Source organism: Henckelia pumila, chromosome 4 (genome assembly GCF_033568475.1).
Source record: "Henckelia pumila isolate YLH828 chromosome 4, ASM3356847v2, whole genome shotgun sequence".
NCBI lineage: Eukaryota > Viridiplantae > Streptophyta > Magnoliopsida > Lamiales > Gesneriaceae > Henckelia > Henckelia pumila.
Window position 1 is genome coordinate 32859252 of NC_133123.1, and position 9681 is coordinate 32868932.

A 9681-nucleotide genomic window follows, 5' to 3' on the forward strand; every position below is an offset into this window, starting at 1 on the left:
ATAGTCATAAAGTGCTTATTCCAAAAATGTCACTAACCATTTGGTCAAAAACTTTCTTTGAAATTTCAACAAATACACTATCCTTTGATTGTCATTGCAATGACAATTAACAAAAAAGTTAGGTTCAACTATTATCTCATGTTTTTGAAGAATTTTTTTTTTAGTTATGATCTGTTGTACGTCAAAGTTCCCATAGTTACGAATCTTAAAATTCGAAAAATTTTAATATGTGATAGCAATCAGAAAAATTTAACGACAAACATTATATTTAAAGAAATTTTTCAAAATTTGTAAAAAAAAAATTTTTTTGCTTTCTAATTATACGATCTATAATCCATTTAGTTTATTTGTATTTTAATTATCTATTCAAATGCTCTTACTTACTAATTTTAATCGTTATTTATATTAAATAACATATCGTTGAGTGGAATACTAGTCACATAATTATAAGCACTGTCCAGATCAAACCATTCCTTTTTCCTAATCATAATTACAATAAGAAACTTATTCTAAAATAAAATCACATCCATTTTGTGTCGGATATTTCAAAACCAAAACCCACAAGAATCTAAAAATAAAAAAAAATAAAAATTTCCAACCCCTTATGGATTAATTTTATTTTGGTAAACTCCTTAACAAAAAACTGAAGATGTGGTCTAAATTTTATTTAAACATGTGAAGTCCATAAAAAATTATGAATTTCACATAGTCAAATTAAAATTAGACAATGAAACGACGTGTGATGTTACTAGTCATATACTTCCATCTTATTAACTGTGAAACTGATCATATTAGACGTCCTCATCAAGGAGAATTGATAGGGGATAATTAATGATTATGTCCCTAAAGTTTTCTAACTTTCCCAAAAATATACTAACACTTTTTTCGGGGGCAATTACATCCCTCTTTTTATAAAAAGTTTTCCTGATATATCCTCCAAACTAAAAATTTTCTATACTACCCTTATATTAATATTTTATATTAATATTTTGCATAAACATTTCCCAATGGCTAAAAATGGTATCAGAGCCTAGGTAATTTTATTCAGACTTTATATTATTCATTAAATCATACTTTTCTTTGTTGAAAAAGAGATTTTCAACAAACCATGGTTTCAAACAAAAGTTTGAACCAGAAGGATTTCATTTATATGAAATCCCAAAAACAAGTGAATCTATTTAAAATAGATTTTTTACAAAACTTAAAGAAACTTAGGTTTATATACTCTCTGAAGAGATTAAGAAATATGATTTTTAATTCTCAATTTCTAGAGATCACACCAGATTCGTCTAAACTCTCCGGAGATCTTAGAGAAATTCAAAAGACGGTACAATATTACAGTAATCAGCTGTACAAAATACCTCGGCAGATTAAAGAAATCCTTAAGAAACAAGAAGAAATTCTTGTAACTATAAAGGATCTTCAAATCAAAATCGTAAATCTAGAACACACTTCTAGTTCTAGAAAGGAAAATACAGGAGGAAGGTTACCACTCTCGTTTGGTACCGAACCTTTGTTACATCAGAAAGGTAAAACCAAAATGGTTCAAAAACCTTTAACTGATGATGAAATGATGATTAATCTTATAAAAGAAGTATCAGAGAAAAACACTATCTGATGACTACTTTAGAAAGATTAAATCTCGAGGATCTACAAGATCTTGCGGATTCTTTTGCGAATCTCAAAGTAGTAGATCTAAAAATGAATTCTCCTGAGGGTGAACAACCCATAGGGAATCCGACTAGATATGTGGTTAAAACAGAAGAACCACATAGTGAGTTCCATGTTGGAGAAAATTCACATCCAGCCGGAACCAGATCAAGAAGGAGTAATATACCAATACATCAAACTCCTTATGGAAAAACTGTTTTAGACCCTATACATCCTTATGGGGTTATGTTAAACCTGGATGTTCTGGACTTCAAAAACAGAGAAGATCTTATAGATGATTGGACATCAGCGATGAGAATAGCAGCAGGAACTTTAGATCTCAATAAAGAAGGATTTATCAAACTTCTGGAAATGAGTCTAATGAGATCTGTCAAGATAGCTTGGGAAATGACCATGCCAGAAACCAAGGAATCAATCTTAGCAGGAGAATCACTTAGCGAGATTGGAGGAAGAATGACCACTCTTTTTAAAGCACAATTCATAGGGGTAGACTATTTCAATAATCAAGATACATAGAAAAAGAAAAGATATACTCAAGCTATGTATAGCCTCGAGTTACATGATATCTGTTTAGTTGATGAATATATTATGTTATTCACCAAATACAGATGGAATTCGGGAGTTGAAGAAAATATAGCAATTCAGCTATTTTTCGCAAAAATGTCAAGCTCCTGGAGAGAAATGCTGATAAAAGAATACGTTCCAGGTAATCTTGATACATTGGCAAGACGCGTCTCCTTTTTGAAAGGTAAATTGGCGGAATGGTGCCATATGACAGCATTACAGAAGAACTACAAGAAAATAAGGGGTATTAATAAGCATACTCCTCTATATTGTAGAGAAAATGATCTCCCTACGGTTATAGGGAATAAATCACAGGGATTTAAGAGGAAGAAATTCAGAAATAATTCCTATAATAAAAGAATGAAAAGTTGTTGAAAACCAAGAACATTTTGGTCCAAACAAAAGGCCAGAGCCTATAGATCTGGTAGAAGAAGTGGACCTACACGAGCATCCCCAGCAACAAACTCATCACAAAGCAGGGAAAGAACACCATCTAGAAGAACTTTTAGAAGAACTCATACGAGAGCAAGTGAAAGTTTTAAGGATTGCAATTGCTGGACATGTGGAGCTAGAGGCCATATATCTACAAACTGTCCAGAAAACAAGAGAAAAAGAAGTTAAACTATTTGAAGCAACACCAGATATGGATGATGCGGTCTTCTTTCAAGATCTAGTCCAAGTATATCAATTTGAGGATATCCCCTCAGATGAATGTATATACGAAGAAGAGATATTGTTTAACCAAGATGAATCTGAAGATGAATCAGAATCAGAATAAAGAAAAAGTGTTTCGACACGACACACATGAGAGTTTGGCTGGGTTTTTTAGTCAAACCACGCTCATAATATGGTCCAAAGGATTATGAGAGAAAATCCAACATTACAAAAGTACCAAGGATTTTCGGCAGGACAAGTAGAAAGAGTCTTAGGCAACCTAGGGCTTAGACAAAGAAGACATCATTTGATTTACAAAGTATCCAGAAGGGAAATGACAATCCCTATGGAGTTAACAAGTAATCAAATAGAGATGCAGTTAATTCATTTTGAAGAAGTAAGAGAGGAATTGCAAAAGCTGAAAAGCGAGGTAGCAAGAACGATGTCTTGGATTCATATTGGAACAATCCAAATAATGATCAAGGCAACTTTTAAAGAAGGAATAGATTCACCCATTGATATCGTAGTATGTGATAAAAGAATGAGAAATATCCAAGATGTTGTTCTGGGTACGATCTCAGGAAATCTATGTGCAGGAAAAATTGTAGGAGTTATTTATCCAAGAATAACCTACAATTTAGCTGACAGAGACTTTAGTCGAGCCTTGACGTTGCATCAAAACTTCAAGGAAAAAAGATTAATGAAGGGAGATAATAGACCATATTCTATTACCTATCAAATTTCATATGTTCTTTCTAATACTCATCATTCTGAATTATTTATTAGAAATGAGTTTATTGAAATTCCAAAAAGCTTTGGGAAAGTTGCTCAAGCAATATACCCGAAAAAAATCGAGTTTTCTTTAATTCAAGAAACAGACATTCAAATACAAGATAAACCGATTCTATACAGAGATCTTAAAATAGAACCCCGTAGGTTATCTTTCCAAAGTGACCGAATGACAAGTCGAAGGTGGAAAAATATCCTATTCAGGAAATTCCACCAGAAGAAAAGGAGTTTTCGATAATAGAAAAACTTAGATCTCCAGAAGGATGGAAAGAAGTCAAAATAGTATTTGAAATTACAAGTCACAGGAACCAATTTCCTTGTAACTCGATTTACTATTTAGAGCAGCAGGTAACAGGAACTTACCAAGCATTAATAAATATTGGAGAATTGGAAGTTCAAATCTGTGGAATTCCAGGAAAAGAAGTGGATCAGCTCATTCTTGGCCTAGAGTTTCTGGAGGACCATAAACCATGAAAACGCCTTGAAAAAGGAATAGAGTTTATGACAAAAGAAAATACTTGGAGGATTCAATAAGAATTCTACGAGATGGAAAACCAAGACAATTGGATAAGGGACAATCCCTTAATCAGATTCGAAAACTCTGTTCACAAACAGAGGAAGAAGCAATTGTTGAAATTAGTAAGTCATGAACATGATTTACTAGAACGCATTGAGTAAGTAGAAAGGAGTAACCATACTCTACCTTCTGAAGCCTTAGAAAAACTAAAGGTGAATAGTCTTAATCGGATTACTAAGGTACAACATAGCCTGTTAAAAATGGCGGGGCCATTTAGTAATCCCTTTAAAAAATGACGACAAGTCCTTTCTCCATATACATTCCGATTGGTATGTTGTATGAACAATATAAGGCTGAATACTTTGCAGCTTATATTGACTCGGGAGAAGGAACTTGTACAGAAAAAAGGGGAGTCTTCCCTGAAGAATGTGAAGAAGAATTGCCAAAAATTGCTGGACGAGATTTCTCTCGAAGAATTTTAATTCTTTGCAAAGGAATAAACACAAGCAGAGATCCTTGTGGGAGGAGCAGGTCAAACACCCTGGTACAAGGTAAAAACACCACCAATCTATTTCCATGATATAGGAGCAGACATCCTGTTAGGAAATAACTTCTTACAAATGTTTAAGAAGTACACACAAGACAACGAGTCAAGAAGACTTATGTTCACTACAATTTGTGATCATAAAATTATCGTTCAAAGACTCAAGGTTGCTTTTTATCGATAATTACCGATAATATTTCGCAGCCAGCGTGGTGATAAAGGACAAATTTTTCACCCAAAAATGAAAAATCCAAGAAGGTTTGGAGAAACCATGTTGAAAATAACAAGAGAACAAGAACTCCAAATAGAGGATATGGAGCTTCTCAAAGTAACTCTAAATCACAGAGATATAGAGTTAGAAAATAAGGTATCCCTTGAAGATGTCAAAAAAAGGATCAAAGAAAGTTACAATGAGCATTCTTTGGCATGGTGGGATAGAAATCAACTCAAAGCCAGTCTTACTCTAAAGGAAGACAAAAAGTATGAATTTGTCAGATATAAGTCTATCCCAATGAACATAACAGATCAAAGGGATATAAGAATGGTTATCAAGGTTTTCTGGTCAAAAAATCATGGTGAAATAAAAAGAGGGAAACCCAGGTTAGTTATTAACTACCAAGGTATTAATAAAATCCTGGAGTTTGATGGGTACTTCATACCTAGTAGATAACATCTAATTAGCTGTGTACAAAATGCTAAAGTGTTCTCAAAATTTGATTGTAAGTCTGGATTCTACCAGATTCGAATGGAGGAAGGCAGTAAGAAATTCACAGCCTTCTCTACACCACAAGGACATTATATCTGGGAAGTTATGCCTATGGGATTGGCTAATGCACCCCAAATATTTCAAATAAAAATGGATAATCTTTTTAAAGATTATTTCAACTTCATGTTTGTTTATATTGATGATATTCTTATAACATCAAAAAATATAGATGAACATGTTAAACATTTAGAGATTTTCTCTAAAATTTGTAAACAAGAAGGACTGATTTTATCTGAAAAGAAAGCAGTCATAGCCACAAGAAAAATTGAATTCCTTGGGATTGAGATTGATGAAACTGGAATAATTCTACAATCCCATATTGTGGAAAATGTAAAGAATTTTCCAGATAAACTCAAAGATGTAAAACAACTCCAAAGTTTTCTAGGAGTAGTTAATTTTACAGGGATGTTCATAAACAATCTGGCAATGTACAGAAAGGTGTTCAGCCCTTTGTTAAAAAAAGATGCAAGGTTTATATGGACCGATGACCATACTAAAGGGGTGAACCAATTAAAGAAGATATGTAAGAATCTCCCAAAAATGGCTATACCCGTGGATGAAGATGATCTGGTGTTATTTACGGATGCTAGTGATGAATGGTGGGCAGAAGTGCTTACTAAGATCACTCTGGATGGAGAAATACCATGCAGATACTGTAGCGGTCTTTTTTCAGAATATTAAGCTATCAGATGACATATCAACGAGAAGATATTTTATGCAGTTAAAAGGACTTTCGAAAAATGGCCATTATTTTTACTTGCTAAAAAATTCACTTTGAAGGTTGATAACACTCAGGTAAAAGCTTTCCTAAGGAATACGATTGAATCTAAACCTGAGAAAGCTAGGTTATTAAGATGACAAACTTTATGTCAAAATTATATTTTTGATATTGTTATTATTAAATCTCATGAAAATATTATTGCAGATTTCTTAACAAGAGATGAAAGGAAGTGACGTAGATTCCATCATGAAAATGCAGAGGCATTTCAGGGAACACCTTGGGCTGCTTCAAACCGAGTTCAACCAGCTTATCCTAAGTGCCGATATGGCGGGCAAGTTACAACAAGCTGATCGGATCAAAGTATCCAATCGAATCACAGGATGTATGCAAGCTCAAACTCAACTATGGGCTGCTATTCAAGAGCCAATTATGCGTGCCATAGAAAAACCACTGGTTTCTCAAAAACAAGAAATGTTAAAATCATTGGTTTTACAAGAACAAGAAATACAGCCATCGGTTGTAAAACAATATGTTGAGGATTATAATACTCAAGAAACAAGCGCTAATCTATCATCAGCTTTTGATGATCTAGATAAAACAACAATTGATAATGATAACTCATCAAGTCAACCCTCCGCCTCTGCGGTAAAAGAGGAAGAGATCAATCTTAGGCCCCACACCGACAAGGGAAAATATAAGATCGATACTAACCCAGCTGTCATTTCTCCATTTCAGGTTTACCAACAAAGATGAGAGAAATTAAGCACAAGAAGTGAAATCAACCCGATCACTTGCAGGGTTGATGTTGCAGGAATATATCCAAGGGTTTGGATAAAAAAACAATGTCAATCATAAGGATGTAACGCTATGGTATGAATTTGGGGCTCTAGCCTCAGTTAATAAAACTTCACCAGGCTTCCAGGAAATATCACAACTATCAAAATGAATTCAGAAAGCAGTCCAAGAAACATGGGCAAATAATGATCATTTGTCCAGAGGAGATGTGCTCGAGTTATACTTCTTTAGTGCAGCTCCAAAACCAACAGGGAAAGGATCACACGATCCCTTTCATTTCATCAAGCTAAGGAGACCTGACATGAATAATCAAAGATTTATCAAGGATCCTATATCTGAAGAAATACCATTGGTGCCCACTTTTGGAGAAAATGAAATCTCAACCAGAAGGGCATGGGGCATTTGGGTTTGTCTCACTGAGATGGATAAGGTCAAGTTTTCGTTCAAATTTTATCAAAATTCTGTGAACGGATCATTCCTATTAAACACAATGGCAGGAAAAACTACAGCTTTTGCGGAAGAACTCTTCGAAAAGAAGAGGAACTTTTTGTGGAACAACAAGCTAACGTGGAGTAAAGAAACTCGCCGAAATTTTGTAACATGGCTCATATCGGAAGATGGTCAGAGAATATCTGCCCAGAATTTCCAAACCAGAAGGAGCCAGAATTCGGAAAAATCTTCAAACCCCGAACGGATCGAAAAGATTTTTCCGAGACAAGCAAAGGTGGACAGGGACCACCAAAACCGCGTTTTTCCAGGGGCCCACTGCAAAAGCAAAAGATGCCCCGACAACAATAAAGAAGGCATGTGAGGAGAATAAATCCAAAAGAAAAAGTCAAGCATGTGACTCCTCCACTAGTAAAAGATGCCATCGGGCATGTGACTCTCCCACTAGCAAAAGATGTCATCAATAATGACATAAAGAATTCAAGACAGTTGTAAGATTCCCTGAAGTTTTTCGGTGAAACGAGTGGAACTTCGGCTATAAATACAGGATTTTGAGGAAGCTGAAGACATCGATCATTCCCTTCAATTTTCTTACGAAATAAAAATTATTGTAATATTTCTCTTTCTGAGTTTGTGTTAAATTTCGGTTTTATGTATTTCAAGAACAAGGCTACTATGTGTAGCTAAACTAGTTATCTCCTCCTCTTCAAAGGAGGTTGATTTATGTAATAATATGTTGTCTGAATAAATTTTCTAAGTCTCTTGTTCATCCATGCTTATATTTTATAATTAATTTTATATACCATACGCCTTAAGGTAGAAAATAAATTAAGGCTGTGCTGGGTGTTGTTGAAGGAGGTTGTGCAGAAACCATATGTTGCGACTACGTGGTTGAGTGTGAGGAGCACTTCGTAAAACTCGGCAGGTATGACCCGACGACACTATGGTCAAAGAGGTATTTAATTTTAATTAATCTTACGGAAGCATGATGAGCTTATGCATAACTTTAATAAAATTGGAAAATAAAGGGCAGAATATGTATTATTTAGTTTCAAGGACATGTTCGAGACACTTTTTAATTGAAAATGGATATTTTCAGGATACGAAAAACAAAAGGGATATAATTGGCTCAATAACGAAACTAGAAGAATATATTTAGGAATTATCCCGAATTGATAGATATTCAAACATGTTGGATCCTAACATGACAAAATTAAATCGATAATTTACATTAAATATGAATAAAATATTATTCAAGAAATTTTTTCATGCAAATCCTGAATTAAGGACAATCGATCAAGAATGAAACTAACTAAAAAAAATTATCAAGCTAACCCACTAAGTTTTGGGGGAAAATGAAGGAATTTACCGATCGATTGCCAAAGAGCCTTTGACAAACTAACCAATTGAACACGATGAAACTCCAGCAAATCTGAGCCCATGGCACTGAGAATTCGCAATTTTGAAAATGGTTGAAATTGTGATTTTTTTCTTTTTTAAAACTAAAATTTGAATAGGAGTGAGAAACGTTGCCGGAAGAAACATTTGAGAGACTGAGTAGTATGACATAAATTGGGGTTAGTCTATGCTACATCGGGAGTGTTTCTCCCCCTATTTTAATATCATTAGATCACGTGAGACCTTATAGTTTTATTAAAATTGACATATGTGTTAATGATCCAATGATTGACATTTGACCACATCATTGGAGGAGAAGTATTCCAGGTGTAACATAAAATAATCCCATAAGAAATAATAAAAATGGAATTCATAATTAGTTAACTGCGATATTGTCCTAAGGATAATATAAAATTTTCAATAAACCACATGTAAATCTTCCGTAACATATCGCTTTAGCTATTTTATTTCCACTATATTTTAAAAAAATAAAATTATGTCTATAATTCAAAGTGAAATTCACAAACTTTCATTTATGTTTGTCGTCGGGCCCGTACGCCATAAGCCATATAAGGCGCATCATATAAATTATTAACTACTTCACACGCAATGTGTATTGTGTTTGTGTGCACACGATAAAATATTAAAACCGTAACAAATTGAAAGACACGAGATTAATTATGAAATATGACATTAGTATACAAAACCCAAAAAAAAATACAGAATTAAAATTGTAAATTTTTAAAGTAAAACCAAACCAAACCAAACCATCGTAAATGAACAAACCCAAAGTTTTTTAATATTTAACCCCATGA